General features: G+C 35.8%; 1 pseudogene; it reads left to right on the forward strand.

The window, feature by feature from the left end:
• The first annotated feature begins 242 nt into the window (after positions 1 to 242).
• On the forward strand, positions 243 to 9,704 carry LOC133089519 (large ribosomal subunit protein eL19-like; annotated as a pseudogene).
• Positions 9,705 to 18,550: the final 8,846 nt, after the last annotated feature.

An 18,550-nucleotide genomic window follows, 5' to 3' on the forward strand; every position in this document is an offset into this window, starting at 1 on the left:
GTGCTCTGTTTGTGGATCATGGTACATTAATTCTAATAATGTGGAACCTTTGACCTTAATAATGTAGTACAAGAGGTAAACATTTAAAATTAGTCATACTTAATATAAAATTCTTCAACATAACAAAAAAGTAGCCAAAATTAAGCCATATATTTGTCTGAAGTAAATCTTCATATTAATACATATACCACACCTACATATAATCTTTTAGAATATGGGAAAGAGGCTTTCTTTTTGCTGCTGCTGCAGCCATGAGTATACTCAGGCTTCAGAAGAGGTTTGCCTCCAATGTCTTGTGCTCTGGTAAAAATGTTGGTTGGGTCTCAGTAAGACCAATGAAATCTCCAGTGCCAACTCCCATCAGCAGATCTGGATGCTGATTAAGGGTGTGCTGAGCATCTGCAAGCATCTCCACTCCCAGGCTTGATGCAGAAAAACACCTTGGCCACCGGGAGAGCAGGCATATGGTCATGGATAGAGAAATGGTCCTGCCAGTGCTAGGATGCCTGAGAAGGTTCCCTGGATGAGGGGAATGAGAATTCTGCTGCTCAGAAGATACCGTGAATCTAAGATTTATCACTACCTGTGTCACAGTCTGTACTTAAAGGTGAAGGGAAATGCATTCAAAAACAAGTGAATTCTCTTGAACAACATGTCCAGAAGCTGAAGGCAGTAAAGGTCCAAAAGAAGCTCCTGGCTGACCAGGCTGAGGCCCTCAGGTCTCAGACCAAGGAAGCATACAAGTTCTGGGAAGAATAGCTCTAGACCAAGAAGGAAGAAATCATCAAAACTCTATTCAGGGCTTCCCTGGTGGCGCAGTGGTTGAGAATCTGCCTGCCAATGCAGGGGACACGGGTTCGAGCCCTGGTCTGGGAAGATCCCACATGCCGCGGAGCAACTAGGCCCGTGAGCCACAAGTACTGAGCCTGAGCGTCTGGAGCCTGTGCTCCGCAACAAGAGAGGCCACGATAGTGAGAGGCCCGCGCACCGCGATGAAGAGTGGCCCCCGCTTGCCGCAACTAGAGAAAGCCCTTGCACAGAAACGAAGACCCAACACAGCCGAAAATAAATAAATAAATAAATTAAAAAAAAAAAAACTCTATTCAATGAAGCAATGCCATTTGCAGCAGCATGGATGGACTTAGAGATTATCATACTAAGTGAAGTAAGCCAGACAGAGAAATATCATATGATATCACTTATATGTGGAATTTAAAAAACTGATACAAATGAACTTATTTATAAAACAGACTCACAGACATAGAAAACAGACTTATGGTTACCAAAGCGGAAAGAGGGGGGCGGGGATAAATTAGGAGTTTGGGATTAATAGATACACACTACTATATATAAACTAGATAATCAACAAGGACATACTGTATAGCACAGGGAATTATACTCAATAGCTTGTAATAACCTATAATGGAAAAGAATCTGGAAAAGAATATTTATACACATATATGTGTATATATATTTATAAATAATGTATAATTGAATCACTTTGCTGTACACCTGAAAGTAACACAACATTGTAAATCAACTATACTTCAATAAAAAAAAATCTATTCAAGGCAGAAAAGACCAAGAAATAAAGCTCCCCATCTTTCAGCAATTACTTAGATCAGTCATTCAACTAAAAATAAAACCCTTATCTACCCTTCCCACCAAAAAAAAAAAAAAATTAAAAGAAAGAAAATGCGGAAAGAAGGCCATAATGCTTTAACCTTAGAGGTTGTTTATAACAGTCCATTAGTTGCCTTACAGGTACTAATTCTTTCTCTCTGTGACAGATGCTTAGGCCATCACTGTGGATTGAATCCAGTATGAGAGCTCCAAAGAGAGCAAGGTCCAGGGCTTCTAGCCAGAGACTCATAGATATTATTAGTACACATGCTGTCTCTGCTATCCACACCCTTTTGGCTAAGGTTTCATGTATATGCAAATCGCACACCTCTAATATGTTGACACTGATGGAGCGCAGTGGTCCTCATTAGGAGCTCAGCAGCCCCCATGTGTAGGTGCTGATAAGGTGCTGTTGCCAAATGTGGGATTTTGAGTTCTAATTTACACACACATGAGCACATAGTAACTTTTTGAGTTTTCTGTATAGAAAGAACACAGGTAAAAGGGAACCAATTTTGAGCCATCTTGGTGATTTCAAGCCATTTTGAGACTCACTCAAGAAAGCTGTCTGCCAGCAAGGGCATTCTCGTAGCAAAAGGCAGAAGTTGTGAAGGGAATTAGAAGGGATCATTTGGAAGCTATCTTCTACATGAGGAAAATATGCATTTTTCAGAACCTGGCATGCATTTCATAAGGAAACACCCTATTTCCTAAATACCACTGAAAATATTAAGAAATATGGTAGGGAATGAACTCTTAATAGCCAAATCCAGGTCTAAACCCAAATTAGAGGGATTAATAAAGGACATTTTCAAGAAGAAAGAAGATTTTAGATAATACTTGATATGATCAAGAGGATACTTAATCTTAGTGTTCTGGTAAAGTCTTTACCAATAAAAATTTTTAAAAGGAGAAAAAACCCCCAACTCTTTACAAGAAAATTGTGATCAAAGTATAAAACAAAACGATAGTATGGTATTGCAAGATTATTTCAATACAAATAGTCTCTAAAAGGTCATTAGTTTGACATTTTCTTTTGAAGTAAACTGTTTTGACTCAGGCTTCCATTCCTCTCTGTGTTGAATTATACTAAACAGTTATGTGGAGAAAAATAATTGTGTAACCATAACTAAAATCACTGTTAAGTTTTTAAATTATCTAAGTAAAACTACTGAAAAAGTATAGAAGGTTTAATGAATGTTATGAAAATAATAAAAGGAGTTAGCTTATTTCTTGATTGTCCTTTTAGTCATTCATCTGCATCACTGAATCTGAGAGATCCCATGACTTAGGTATTTATAAATAGGAATATTGAACTAATCTTAAATTACATATTCTATAGAAAAATTATCCCCTTCCAATTCTGATATTTAGTGTTGTTTTCATCAGGAAAGTAACATTTCGAAGTTATTGAGGACGACTTTTTGTGTCCTGATTAGCTGAAAGAGTGAGAGAAAGGTATTGAAGATTTTATATCCTTTCGTTCTGGTACTGATGGAAAGCTAGAGGAGTAGTGTTTCCTTATTTTTGGTGAAATAGTTGAAATTGTAATATGTTGAGTCTTTAACCTTCAAATATTTATAGAGTGGAATGAATTTTTTTTTAAGATATCATCTTATTTTTTATTTTTATTTTTTAAACATCTTTATTGGAGTATAATTGCTTTACAGTGGTGTGTTAGTTTCTGCTGTATAACAAAGTGAATCAGTTATACATATACATATATCACCATATCTCCTCCCTCTTGCATTTCCCTCCCACCCTCCCTATCTCACCCCTCTAGGTGGTCACAAAGCACCGAGCTCATCTCCCTGTGCTATGTGGCTGCTTCCCACTAGCTATCTATTTTATGTTTGGTAGTGTATGTATGTCCATGACACTCTCTCACTTTGTCCCAGCTTACCCTTTCCCCTCCCCATATGGAATCTAAAAAAAAAAAGTCATGAAGAACCTAGGGGCAAGATGGGAATAAAGACACAGACCTACTAAAGATATCATTTTAAATGTATGATTCCTTCTCAATTTAGGTGACAAACGCCAGAGCCCTTGATTGCCTGGTCACTTGCCAAGGGATTCTAGAGTATTACCAGGTCCCAGTCTTTGGAGTAAAAGATAGCAATACGTTCCCTGGGTCAAGGAATTTTAGGTGGGGGAGATATTAGAATAATGGAAATAGATGAATCCCTTAAGCTCCTATTTATCAGCTCATTATTTTGAAAAACTAATTGTGCAGCGGCTGCAAATATTTCCCACATGATTAGGCATTAGCATAGGGTTTTGTTTACTTTGGGTAATACTAATCACATTTTCTTCATGGCCAGTGAAGTTGATTTACATACAGACTATGTAAACCTTGCCACCCTCTTCACAGTAAAACAAAGAAATCAAGTTAAAATGTCTTTATTTTTCAATTAAATAAGGTATGATTGATAACTTGAATCAATATTGGAATCAAAGTATAAAGAGTCCCAGACCTGTCAAATAGCATTGAAAGCAAGGAAATTTATGGGTACCATTCTAACTCACTATCAGGGTGGATTGCCAGTCTCTATTATAGAAGTAAATTAACAAGGATGTTTTGGCTGAAACAGTGAAGAGGGATGTTGAATTCTGTTGCGCAAAAAGTATCCCATTTAGTTGCAGTTGGATGTGTTTGGCAACTTCTCCTATGTGTGTTGGTTTAATACACTATACCACACATACCCATCTGATCTCTACCATGAGGAAAGAGAAAATTACCTACAATCTAAATAGGTTCATTCTTTGTTGTCAGCGAGAGATCTTTCTGGACTCCGATGACTCGAAATTCCTTTGCCCTTCTTTTTACCCTGAATCTCACATCCCCTCTTACAATTCAAGCTGTGTAAATGTGTATGTGTGTAAGTGTGTGTGTGTGCACGTGCTTTTTTGTGTATCTGTGAAGGACACTTGGGCTTATCTTTTTTAAGAAATGGAAATTTTATTTTGAAAGACCTAAGATTTTTCCAGTATAATATTGTCACACAGTGTTATGCACAAAATGTTTAAGTGAATTTTGCTTTTAACTGAGTGAATTTCAGACACTTTTCAATTTCCTCTTAAAATCCATCCTGTTTCAAAAAGAAACATTTCTGTAAAGCTTTTTATTTTTCATATTATATTATTTGGTTTATTAGACTTTTATCCTCCTTTCCTTCAGAATCAGAATTTCAAGGTTGGTTACAGAATTTTAGAATTTTAGATTTTACAAATGAGTAAAATCAAAGGCTTTGATTTTTTTTTTTTCAAATTTGGCCAGTTGAAGCTTTGCCTTGATGGTTTTAGGACAAATTGTGAGGGGCAACTTAAGACTCAAGGAGATACCACAGCTCTTGAATTGTTTACAGCTTTAGAAATGTAGGGCCTCAAATGGTTAACTGAATCATCTTTATACTTTATACTCCAAACTAGTAGAGTGGGTTGTGTAGGTCACGTTCAAAATTAAGGGTGAACTTTCCTAAGAAAAACAATTTGGTAATGTAATTGTATTGTATTTGTGATCTCACAAATACACTTTTTTTTAATATTTTAATTTTATTGGGGGTATAGTTGATTTACAATGTTGTTAGTTTCAAGTATACAGCAAAATGATTCAGTTGTACAAACACATATATTCATTCTTTTTTTAGATTCTTTTCTCATATAGATTATCACAGAATACTGAGTGGAGTTCTCTGTGCTATATGGTAGGTCCTTGTTAGTTATCTATCTTATATACAGTAGTGTGTGTGTGTTCATCCCAAGCTCCTGATTTATCCCTCCCTCCACATTTCCCCTTTGGTAACCATAAGTTTGTTTTTGATATCTGTAAGTCTGTTTCTGTTTGGTAAATAAGTTAATTTGTATCTCTTTTTTTGTAGAATTAGATTCCACATATGCTTGATATCATATGATCTCTGTCTTTCTCTGACTTACTTCACTTAGTGTGATAATCTCTAGGTCCATCCATGTTGCTGTAAATGGCATTATTTCATTCATTTTTTTATGGCTGAGTAATATGCCATTGTATACATGTACCGCATCTTCTTTATCCATTCCTCTGTCAGTGGACACTTAGGTTGCTTCCATGTCTTGGCTATTGTAAGTAGTGCTGCAGTGAATATTGGGGTGCATGTATCCTTTGGAATTATGGTTTTCTCCTGATGTATGCCCAGGAGTGGGATTGCTGGATCATATGGTAGCTCTATTTTTAGTTTTTTAAGGCATCTCCATACTGTTCTTCATAGTGGTTGTACCAATTTAGATTCCCACCAACAGTGTAGGAGGGTTCCCTTTTCTCCACACCCTCTCCAGCATTTATTGTTAGCAGATATTTTGATGATGGCCATTTCTGACCGGTGTGAGGTGATACCTCATTGTAGTTTTGATTTGCATTTCTCTGATAACTAGTGTTGTTGAGCATCTTTTCATGTACTTTTTGGCCACCTGTATGTCTTCTTTGGAGAAATGTCTATTTAGATCTTCTGCCAATTTTTTGATTGGGTTACTTGTTTCTTTTATTAACATAGAGCTGCATGAACTGTTTGTGTATTTTGGAGATTAATCCCTTGTCAGTCGCTTATTTTGCAACTATTTTCCCCCATTCCATGGGTTGTCTTTTCATTTGTTTATGGTTTCCTTTGCTGTGCAAAAGCTTTTAAGTTTAATTAGGTCCCATTTGTTTATTTTTGTTTTTGTTTTCATGACTCTAGGAGGTGGATCTAAAAAAATATTGCTGTAATTTATGTCAGAGTGTTTTGCCTATGTTTTCCTCTAAGGGTTTTATAGCATCTGGCCTTATATTTAGGTCTTTGATTCATTTTGAGTTTATTTTAGTGTATGGTGTTAGAGAATGTTCTAATTTCATTCTTTTATGTGTAGCTGTCCAGTTTTCCAAGCACCACTTAATGAAGAGACTGCCTTTTCTCCATTGTATATTCTTGCCTCCTTTGTCATAGATTAATTGACTGTAGGTGCATGGGTTTATTTCTGGGCTTTCCATTATGTTCCATTGAGCTATATTTCTGTTTCTGTGTCCGTACATACTGTTTTCTGTTTGTTTGTTTGTTTGCTTTTTTTTTTTTGGCCACACTGCACAGCATGTGGATCTTAGTTCCTGGACCAGGGATCGAACTCATGCCGCCTGTAGTGGAAGCACAGAGTCTTAACCACTGGACTGCCAGGGAAGTCCCAGTACCATACTGTTTTGATGACTGTAGCTTTGTAGTGTAATCTGAAGTCAGGAAGCCTGATTCCTCCAGCTTTGTTTTTCTTTCTCAGGATTGCTTTGACTGTTCGGGTCTTTTGTGTTTCCATATAAATTAAAAAAATTTTTTTCTCATTCTGTGAAAAACACCATTGGTAACTTGATAGGGATTGTATTGAATCTGTAGATTGACTTGAGTAGTATAATCATTTGATGTTGATTTTTCCACTCCAAGAACATGGTATATCCTTCCATCTGTTTATGTCATCTCTGATTTCTTTCTTCAGTGTCTTAAAGTTTTCAGAGTAGAGGTCTTTTGTCTCCTTAGGTAAGTTTATTCCTAGGTATTTTTATTCTTTTTGATACGATGGTAAATAGGATTGTTTCCTTAATTTCTCTTTCTGATCTTTTGTTGTTAGTGTATAGGAATGCAAGAGATTTCTGTGTATTAATTTTGTGTCCTGCAACTTTACCAAATTCATTGATGAGCTCTAGTAGTTTTCTGGTAGCATTTAAGATTTTCTATGTATAGTATCATGTCATCTGCAAACAGTGTCAATTTTACTTCTTCTTTTCCAATTTGGATTCCTTTTATTTGTTTTTCTTCTCTGATTGCCAAGGCTAGTACTTCCAAAACTTTGTTGAATAAAAGTGGTGAAAATGGACATCCTTGCCTTCTTCCTGATCTTAGAGGAAATGCTTTTAGCTTTTCACCATTGAAAATCATGTTAGCTATGGGTTTGTCATATATGGCCTCTTTATGTTGAGGTAAGTTCCTTCTATTCCCACTTTCTGGAGAGCTTTTATCATAAATGGGTGTTGAATTTTGTCAAAAGCTTTTTCTGCATCTTTTGAGATAATCATATGGTTTTTATTCTTCAGTTTGTTAATGTGGTGTATCACACTGATTTGCAGATATCAAAGAATCATTGTACCACTGGGATAAATCCCACTTGATCATGGTGTAGGATCCTTTTAATGTATTTTTGGATTTGGTTGGCTAGTATCTTGTTGAGTATTTTTGTGTCTATGTTCAGTAAAGCTTTTAAACTTAAAAATAAGTTTCTCATAATGTATGTCTAACACAAAATGACAAAAAGTTAAATATCAAAAGCTATAGAAAAATACATTTTTTTGATGGGTTAAATAGTTTTATATATTTTTGGTTTTACATATTCAAAGTGAGTTCTTGAGTTTTATGAGAAAAACTGAGAGGACAAGTCTTTCATATTTACCCACATATTTACCTTTACTGACACTCCTCATTCCTTTTGTGTGGATCCAGAGTTTTAATCATGTGTTATTTTCCTTCTACCTGAAGAACTTCCTTTAACATTTCCTACGGTGCAGGTCTGCTGATACCACCTAGTCTGAATACATCATTATTAACGTTACTTTTTTCAATGACTTGGAAAAATGTTTAATAAAAATTCATATACAGTGTATAATTCCATTTTCTTATTAAATCTATAAAGGTACAGAAAAATTTTTATGTCAAAACGTAACTAGTTTTCTTTAGATGAGGAGATTATAACTTATTTTTTGACTACTTTTGTTTATCAAAATTGTTTCATTTTGTCTTATTCTTCTTTTTATTATTGTGGTAAAATATATATAATGTAATATTTATCATTTTTGCTTTTTGTAAGTGTACAATTCATTGGCATTAAATACATTCACAGTGTTGTGTAACCCCCAGGACTATTTATATCCAAACCATTTTCATCATCTCCAACTAAAACTCTGTACTTAACAGACAGTAGCTCACCCTTCCTGCTTGCTGTTCTACTTTCTATATTTATGAATTTGCCTATTCTAGGAACTTCATATAAATGGAATCATATGATATTTGTCCTTCTGTGTTGGGCTTATTTCACTAAGAATAAAGTTCTCAAGTTCTATCCATATTATAGCATATATCAAAATTTCATTCTTTTTTATGACTAAGAAAATATTTTTATATTTTAATTTTTGAAACTTATATTCATAGACACTGCACTAATAAATGAAGGCTAAAATAACTAAAGATATTTTATTAGTAAAGGCTTTGCCTCTGAACACTATCAGTCATCATTCAATTTAAGGTGAATGCTTATGTATTTTTATGATTTAGTAAACAGTGTTCTATTTATGTGACTTTGTACAAAACAGACTCTGTCCTTGTATTCTCCTCCACCTTGAATGTATGCAATCTGAGGTAGCCATATGCTGGGAAATAGCTTTTTAAAATGCTGCGGTATTCTTACTAAATTCAGTAAATATGGGATTGTTTTTGCTTTCAACAAAAGGTTATTGTATTGCTGCTATATACTAGGCACTGACAGGTAAAAAGTATTATAAGGCTCAAGCCATACGCTCCACATGCTCACCGTAGAGGAGAGGGGGTAAATAAGCAATGTTAATATGAAGGAAAACCAGGGCTACAGAGGATTCAGAAAGTGCTGTGGAAATAGACAGTAGGGTCTACATTTTTCTGACTAAGGAAGAGAAACTATTTCCCAGAGAGGCAACCCACAAACTACATCAAGAAGGATAAATAGTATTTCTGAAGTTGAAGGAAACAGCAGAGCCATTCTAAGCAGAGAATCACACATACAAAGCTATAATGAAGAAATAATGGTCAGAAATTTAGCATATCAGGAGACAGAAGTATGTAGAAGAAAGGAATAATAGAGATGAGGCACCAATTTTCAAATTCAAAGGTTGAAAGTAACCATAAACAATGACAATTTATTTTTCCTCAAAAATTAAACAATATCAAGTGATTTAAGTTTAAATAGTGATGCTTTATTTTAACCATGCTCGACTCTAATAAAAGTAGATCTTTTTCCTTTTTTTTTTTTTTTAAATCCCTTTGAAGGCGGTGTGCTCCAATTGAAAGATCTTAACCTTTGGAGTTTTTGCCTTTAATTATATTACTAATTAGCTTGATGTCTTGGGCAAGTAACTGAAAACTTAGTAAGATGACAATAAGTGAACTCCTGGCTTGGGGGGTCTTCCCTCCACTGTCACTGAACTGCCCCGGAGCCCGAGGGGAGGGCGGCCTCACTGAAGCTGCTGGCTCTGCAGGGACCCCAGCAGCCGAAGCAGCGACAGTCCTGGGGACCACGGGCCGGATCACTCATCCTGAGGTAAGCCAGCTGCCATGTCATGAGGACACTCAAGCAGCCCTAAGAGAGATCCATGTGGCAAGGAACTGAGGCCTCCTACCTAGAGCCACATGACCATGTGGATGACAGGCTCTTAGTGCTCCAGCCAGGCATCAGGGCTGTGCCTCTGAGGTGGGAGAGCCAAGTCCAGGAAACTAGTCCACAAGAGACCTCCCAGCTGCACATAATATCAAATGGTGAAAATCTCCCAGAGATCTCCATCTCAACGCCAAGACCCAGCTCCACTCAACGACCAGCAAGCTACAGTGCTGGACACCCTATGCCAAACAACTAGCAAGACAGGAACACAACCACATCCATTAGCAGAGAGGCTGCCTAAAATCATAAAAAGGCCACAGACACCCCCAAAACACACCACCAGATGTGGACCTGCCCACCAGAAAGACAAGATCCAGCCTCATCCACCAGAACACAGGCACTAGTCCCCTCCACCAGGAAGCCTACACAACCCACTGAACCAACCTTAGTCACTGGGGACACAAACCAAAAACAACGGGAACTACGAACCTGCAGCCTGTGAAAAGGAGACCCCAAACACAGTAAGTTAAGCAAAATGAGAAGATAGACAAACACACAGCAGATGAAGGAGCCAGGCAAAAACCCACCAGACCTAACAAATGAAGAGGAAATAGGCAGTCTACCTGAAAAAGAATTCAGAATAATGATAGTAAATATGATCCAAAATCTTGGAAATAGAATGGAGAAAATACAAGAAATGTTTAACAAGGACCGAGAAGACCTAAAGAGCAAACAAACAGTGATGAACAACACAATAAATGAAACTAAAAATTCTCTAGAAGGGATAAATAGCAGAATAACTAAGGCAGAAGAATGGATAAGTGACCTGGCAGATAAAATAGTGGAAATAACTACTGCAGAGCAGAATAAAGAAAAAAGAATAGAAAGAATTGAGGACAGTCTCAGAGACCTCTGACACAACATTAAATGCATGAACATTTGAATTATAGGGGTCCCAGAAGAAGAAGAGAAAAAGAAAGGGACTGAGAAAATATTTGAAGAGATTATAGTTGAAAACTTCCCTAATATGGGAAAGGAAATAGTTAATCAAGTCGAGGAAGCACAGAGAGTCCCATACAGGATAAATCCAAGGAGAAACATGCCAGGACACATATTAATCAAACTATCAAAAATTAAATACAAAGAAAAAATATTAAAAGCAGCAAGGGAAAAACAACAAATAACACACAAGGGAATCCCCATAAGGTTAACAGCTGATCTTTCAGTAGAAACTCTACAAGCCAGAAGGGAGTGGCAGGATATATTTAAAGTGATGAAGGAGAAAAACATACAACCAAGATTACTCTACTCAGCAAGGATCGCATTCAGATTTGACGGAGAAATTAAAACCCTAACAGGCAAGCAAAATCTAAGAGAATTCAGCACCACCAAACCAGCTTTACAACAAATCCTAAAGGAACTTCTCTAGGCAGGAAACACAAGAGAAGCAAAAGACCTACAATAACAAACCCAAAACAATTAAGAAAATGGTAATAGGAACATACATATTGATAATTACCTTAAATGTAAATGGATTAAATGCTCCAACCAAAACACATAGACTGGCTGAATGGATACAAAAACAAGACCCATATATATGCTATCTACAAGAGACCCACTTCAGACCTAGGGACACATACAGACTGAAAGTGAGGGGATGGAAAAAGATATTCCATGCAAGTAGAAGTCAAAAGAAACCCAGAGTAACAATTCTCATATCAGACAAAATGGACTTTCAAACAAAGACTATTACAAGAGACAAAGAGGGACACTACATAATGATCAAGGGATCAATCCAGAAGAAGATATGACAATTGTAAATATTTATGCACCCAACATAGGAGCACCTCAATACATAAGGCAAATACTAACAGCCATAAAAGGGGAAATTGACAGTAACACAATCATAGTAGGGGACTTTAACACCCCACTTTCACCAATGGACAGATCATCCAAAATGAAAATAAATAAGAAAACACAAGCTTTAAATGATACATTAAACGAGATGGACTTAATTGATATTTATAGGATATTCCATCCAAAAACAACAGAATACACATTCTTCTCAAGTGCTCATGGAACATTCTCCAGGATAGATCATATCTTGGGTCACAAATCAAGCCTTGGTAAATTTAAGAAAATTGAAATCGTATCAAGTATCTTTTCCGACCACAAAGCTATGAGACTAGATATCAATTACAGGAAAAAATCTGTAAAAAATACAAACACATGGAGACTAAGCTATACACTACTTAATAGCCAAGAGGTCACTGAAGAAATTAAAGAGGAAATCAAAAAATACCTAGAAAAAAATGACAATGAAAACACAAAGACCCAAAACCTCTGGGACGCAGCAAAAACAGTTCTAAGAGGGAAGTTTATAGCTATACAAGCCTACCTCAAGAAACAAGAAACATCTCAAATAAACAACCTAACCATACACCTAAGGCAATTAGAGAAAGAAGAACAAAAAAACCCCAAAGTTAGCAGAAGGAAAGAAATCATAAAAATCAGATCAGAAATAAATGAAAAAGAAATGAAGGAAACTATAGCAAAAATCAATGAAACTAAAAGCTGTATCTTTGAGAAGATAAACAAAATTGATAAACCATTAGCCAGACTCATCAAGAAAAAAAGGGAGAAGACTCAAATCAATAGATTTATAAATGAAAAAGGAGAAGTAACAACTGACACTGCAGAAATATAAAGGATCATGACAGATGAATACAAGCAACTATATGTCAATAAAATGGAAAACCCGAAAGAAATGGACAAATTCTTAGAAATGCACAACCTTCCGAGACTAAACCAGGAAGAAATAGAAAATATGAACAGACCAATCACAAGCACTGAAATTGAAACTGTGATTAAAAATCTTCCAACACACAACAGCCCAGGACCAGATGGCTTCACAGGCGAATTCTATCAGACATTTAGAGAAGAGCTAGCACCTATCCTTCTCAAACTCTTCCAAAATATAGCAGAGGGGGGAACACTCCCAAACTCATTCTACGAGGCCACCATCACCCTGATACCAAAAGTAGACAAAGATGTAACAAAGAAAGAAAACTACAGGCCAATATCACTGATGAACATAGATGCAAAAATCCTCAACAAAATACTAGCAAACAGAATCCAACAGCACATTAAAAGGATCATACACCATGGTCAAGTGGGGTTTATCCCAGGAATGCAAGAATTCTTCAATATACGCAAATCAATCAATGTGATACACCATATTAACAAATTGAAGGAGAAAAACCATATGATCATCTCAATAGATGCAGAGAAAGCTTTCAACAAAATTCAGCACTCATTTATGATAAAAACCCTCCAGAAAGTAGGCATAGAGGGAACTTTCCTCAACATAATAAAGGCCATATATGACAAACCCACAGCCAACATAATCCTCAATGGTGAAAAACTGAAACCATTTCCACTAAGATCAGGAACAAGACAAGGTTGCTCACTTTCACCACTGTTATTCAATATAGTTTTGGAAGTTTTAGCCACAGAAATCAGAGAAGAAAAAGAAATAAAAGGAGTCAAAATCGGAAAAGAAGCAGTAAAGCTGTCACTGTTTGCAGATGACATGATACTACACATAGAGAATCCTAAAGATGCTACCAGAAAACTACTAGAGCTAATCAATGCATTTGGTAAAGTAGCAGGATACAAAATTAATGCACAGAAATGCCTTGCATTCCTTTACACTAATGATGAAAAATCTGAAAGTGAAATTAAGAAAACACTCCCATTTACCATTGCAACAAAAAGAATAAAATATGTAGGAATAAACCTACCTAAGGAGACAAAAGACCTGTATGCAGAAAATTATAAGACACTGATGAAAGAAATTAAAGACGATATCAACAGATGGAGCGATATACCATGTTCTTGGATTGGAAGAATCAACATTGTGAAAATGACTCTGCTACCCAAAGCAATCTACAGATTCAATGCAATCCCTATCAAACTACCACTGGCATTTTTCACAGAACTAGAACAAAACATTTCACAATTTGTATGGAAACACAAAAGACCCCTGAATAGCCAAAGCAATCTTGAGAAAGAAAAACGGAGCTGGAGGAATCAGGCTCCCTGACTTCAGACCATACTACAAAGCTACAGTAATCAAGACAGTCTGGTACTGGCACTAAAACAGAAATATAGATCAATGGAACAGGACAGAAAGCCCAGAGATAAACCCACACGCATGTGGTCACCTTATCTTTGATAAAGGAGGCAAGAATATACAGTGGAGAAAAGACAGCCTCTTGAATAAGTGGTGCTAGGAAAACTGGACAGGTACATGTAAAAGAATGAAATTAGAACACTCCCTAACACCATACACAAAAATAAACTCAAAATGGATTAAATACCTAAATATAAGGCCAGGCACTATAAAACCCTTAGAGGAAAACATAGGCAGAACACTCCAAGACATAAATCACAGCAAGATCCTTTTTGACCCACCTCCTAGAGAAATGGAAAGAAAAACAAAAATAGACAAATGGGACCTAATGAAACTTAAAAGCTTTTGCACAGCAAAGGAAACCATAAACAAGACAAAAAGACAACCCTCAGAATGGGAGAAAATATTTGCAAATGAAGCAACTGACAAAGGATTAATCTCCAAAATTTACAAGCAGCTCATACAGCTGAATATCAAAAAAACAAGCAACCCAATCCAAAAATGGGCAGAAGACCTAAATAGATATTTCTCCAAAGAAGATATACAGATTGCCAACAAACACATGGCAGAATGCTCAACATCATTAATCATTAGAGAAATGCAAATCAAAACTACAGTGAGGTATCATCTCACACCAGTCAGAATGGCCATCATCAAAAAATCTAGAAACAATAAATGCTGGAGATGGTGTGGAGAAAAGGGAACCTTCTTGCACTGTTGGTGGGAAAGTAAATTGATACAGCCACTATGGAGAACAGTGTGGAGGTTCCTTAAAAAAGTAAAAATAGAACTACCATACAACACAGCAATTCTACTACTGGTCATATACCCTGAGAAAACCATAATTCAAAAAGAGTCATGTACCAAAATGTTCATTTCAGCTCTATTTACAATAGCCAGGACATGGAAGCAACCTAAGTGTCCATTGACAGATGAATGGATAAAGAAGACGTGGCACATATATACAATGGAATATTACTCAGCCATAAAAAGAAACGAAATTGAGTTCTTTGTAGTGAGATGGGTGGACCTAGAGTCTGTCATACAGAGTGAAGTAAGTCAGAAAGAGAAAAACAAATACTGTATGCTAACACATATTTATGGAATCTAAAAAAAAAAAAAAAAAAAAATATATATATATATATATATATATATGGTTATGAAGAACCTAAGGGCAAGACGGGAATAAAAATGCAGACCTACTAGAGAATGGACTTGAGGCTACGGGGAGGGGGAAGGGTAAGCTGGGACAAAGTGAGAGAGTGGCATGGACATATATACCTACCAAACATAAAATAGCTAGCTAGTGGGAAGCAGTCACATAGCACGTGGAGATCAGCTCTGTGCTGTGTGACCACCTAGAGAGGTGGGATACGGACGGTGGGAGGGAGGGTGATGCAAGAGGGAAGAGATATGGGAACATATGTATATGTATAACTGATTCACTTTGTTATAAAGCAGAAACTAACACACCATTGTAAAGCAATTATACTCCAATAAAGATGTTAAGAAAAAAAAAAGATGACAGTAAGTGTCTCTGAAGATTAGTCACAGTCATAAAGATTTACTTGTTTTCTTTTAAGAATTTTATAGTTCAAGCTTTTATATTTATGTCTATGAACCACTTTTAGTTAATGTCTATATATGGTGTGAAATAGGGGTCCACCTTCATTCTTGTACATGTGAATATTTCTTTGTCCCAACACAGTTGTTAAAGACTATTCTTTCCTTTATTTAATTGATTTGGCAACCTTGTTGACAATCAGTTGACCATAAATATAAGGGCTCTGGATTCTCAATTCTATCCCATTGGTCTATCCCATTGGTCTGTATATTTATTTATATGTGAATACTATATACTTTTTTTTTAATTTTAATTTTAATTTAATTTTATTTTATTTTTTATTGGAGTATAATTGCTTTACAATGGTGTGTTAGTTTCTGCTTTATAACAAGGTGAATCAGTTATACATATACCTATGCCCCATACCTCTTCCCTCTTGCGTCTCCCTCCCTCCCACCCTCCCTGTCCCACCCCTCTAGGTGGTCACAAAGCACCGAGCTGATCTCCCTGTGCTATGCAGCTGCTTCCCACTAGCTATCTATTTTACGTTTGGTAGTGTATATATGTTCATGCCACTCTCTCACTTTGTCCCAGCTTACCCTTCCCCCTCCCCGTATCCTCAAGTCCATTCTCTAGTAGGTCTTCATCTTTATTCCCGTCTTGCCCCTAGGTTCTTCATGACCACTTTTTTTTTTCTTTGAGATTCCATATATATGTGTTAGCATACGGTATTTGTTTTTCTCTTTCTGACTTATACTTTCTTGATGACTGTAACTTTGTAGTAAGTTTTGACATCAGATAGGTTGTTTCACTTTTTGTTTCCTTGATTATCTCCATTGATTTTCCTGTTTTTTTAAAAATTTCATTTATTTGTGTTCTAATCTCAATTATTTCCTTCTTTCTACTTTGGGTTTCGTTTTCCTTTCTTTTTGTTTAGTCTTCTAACATGGAAGATCAGGGATTTGAGATCTTTTTTAATATAGGCATTTACAGCTGGAGATGTTAACATAGATTTAGCTGCATCCAGTAGGTTTTGGTGTGTTGTATTTTCATTTTAATTAACCTCAAAATATTTTCTAATTTCTTTTCTGATTATTCTTTGATCCATTGGGTTTTTGGGAATACATTGTTTAATTTCCATATATTCATGGAATTTCTCAAATTTCTTGTATTATTGATTTTGTTATAATTATGTTGTGGTTTGGAGAACATACTGTTTATGATTTAAACCTTTTAAATTTAAGTTAGTTTTATGACCTATTCTGGAGGACACTCCATGTGCACTGGAGGAGAAGAATGTGTATTGTTTTTTGGGTTTTTTTTTTTTTTTAGGTAGAGTGTTCTCTAGATGTGTATTAAGTCTAATTGGTTCTTAATGTTGTTCAAGTGTTCTATTTCCATGCTGATCTTCTGTCTAGTTCTTTTTATTATTGTAGGTAGAATTTTGAAGCCTCTATTAATTTTTTATTTCTCCCTTCAAATCTGTCAGATTTTGCTTCATGTATTTTGGGGTTCTATTATCAAAAGCGTGCTGCTATATTTTATAAAAATATAAAAGCAAATTTTAAAAAATATTTATTTACGTTTTGGTTGTGTCGGGTCTTAGTTGCTGCATGCAGGATCTTTTGTTGTGGCGCATGGGCTTCTCTCTAGTTGTGACGCAGACTCCAGAGCACCTGGACTCATCAGTTGCGGTGTAGGTTGCCCCGCGGCATATGGGATCTTAGCTCCCTGATCAGGGATCGAACCGGCGTCCCCCACATTGCAAGACGGATTCTCAACCACTGGACCACTAGGGAAGTCCCCAAAACACATTTTTATAATTGTTATGCTCTGATGGGACTTCTATCATCATAAAATGTTCTTTTTATTGCAAAAAACCTTTTTGTCTTCAGGTCTATTTTGCATAATATTAGTATTCAGCTCTCTTTTGGTTACTGTTTGCAAAGAGTATCTTTTTTTATCCTTTTACTTTCAACCTATTTTGTGTCTTTGAACAGGTGCTAATATTACCGAGAATCCCTTTTATGTGTGGAGTCACATTCCTCTTGATGCTTTCAAGATTCTCTTTTTTTGTCTTTGTCTTTTAATAGTTTAATTATCATGTGCCTAGGTTTGGATCTCTCTAAGGTTATCCTAATTGGAGTGCATTGAACTTCTTAAGTGTGTAGATTAATTTGAATCATATTTGGGAAGTTTTGGTCATTATTTCTTAAATAATTCTTTCTGTCCCTTTCTTCCTCCCCTCGCATTTTGGAATTCCCATTATGTATATGTTGGTATGCTTGACGGTATACCACTAGTCTTAGGCTCTGGTAATTTGTCTTCATTCTTTTTCTCTTTAGACTGGATAATCTCAATTGACGCAGTTTTAAATTAATTGTTTTTTTGTGCAACTCAAGCTTTTTTATTAAATTTTGTATTATATTAATTGTATTTTTGCCATCAGAATTTCTATTTTGTTCTTTTACATACTTCCTACTCTTAATTGATACTACTTCATGATATTTTTCTCATACTTTCCTTTAATTCTTTATACATTTTTTCTTTACTTTTGAATATATTTGGAATATACTTAATTTTGAATCTATTTACGATAGCTAATTTAAAGTTTTTGCCTGTCTAGTCCACATCTGGGCTTATTCAGGGACAGTTTCTATTGACTGCATTTTTTCCTGTGTATGAGCCACATTTTCCTGTTTGTGTGCGTCTTGTAATTTTGTTGTTTTTGAAAACTGCACATTTAAAATAACAGAACTCCAGAATTTTCTCATTGC

This window comes from Eubalaena glacialis, chromosome 4 (genome assembly GCF_028564815.1).
Source record: "Eubalaena glacialis isolate mEubGla1 chromosome 4, mEubGla1.1.hap2.+ XY, whole genome shotgun sequence".
NCBI classification, from domain to species: domain Eukaryota; kingdom Metazoa; phylum Chordata; class Mammalia; order Artiodactyla; family Balaenidae; genus Eubalaena; species Eubalaena glacialis.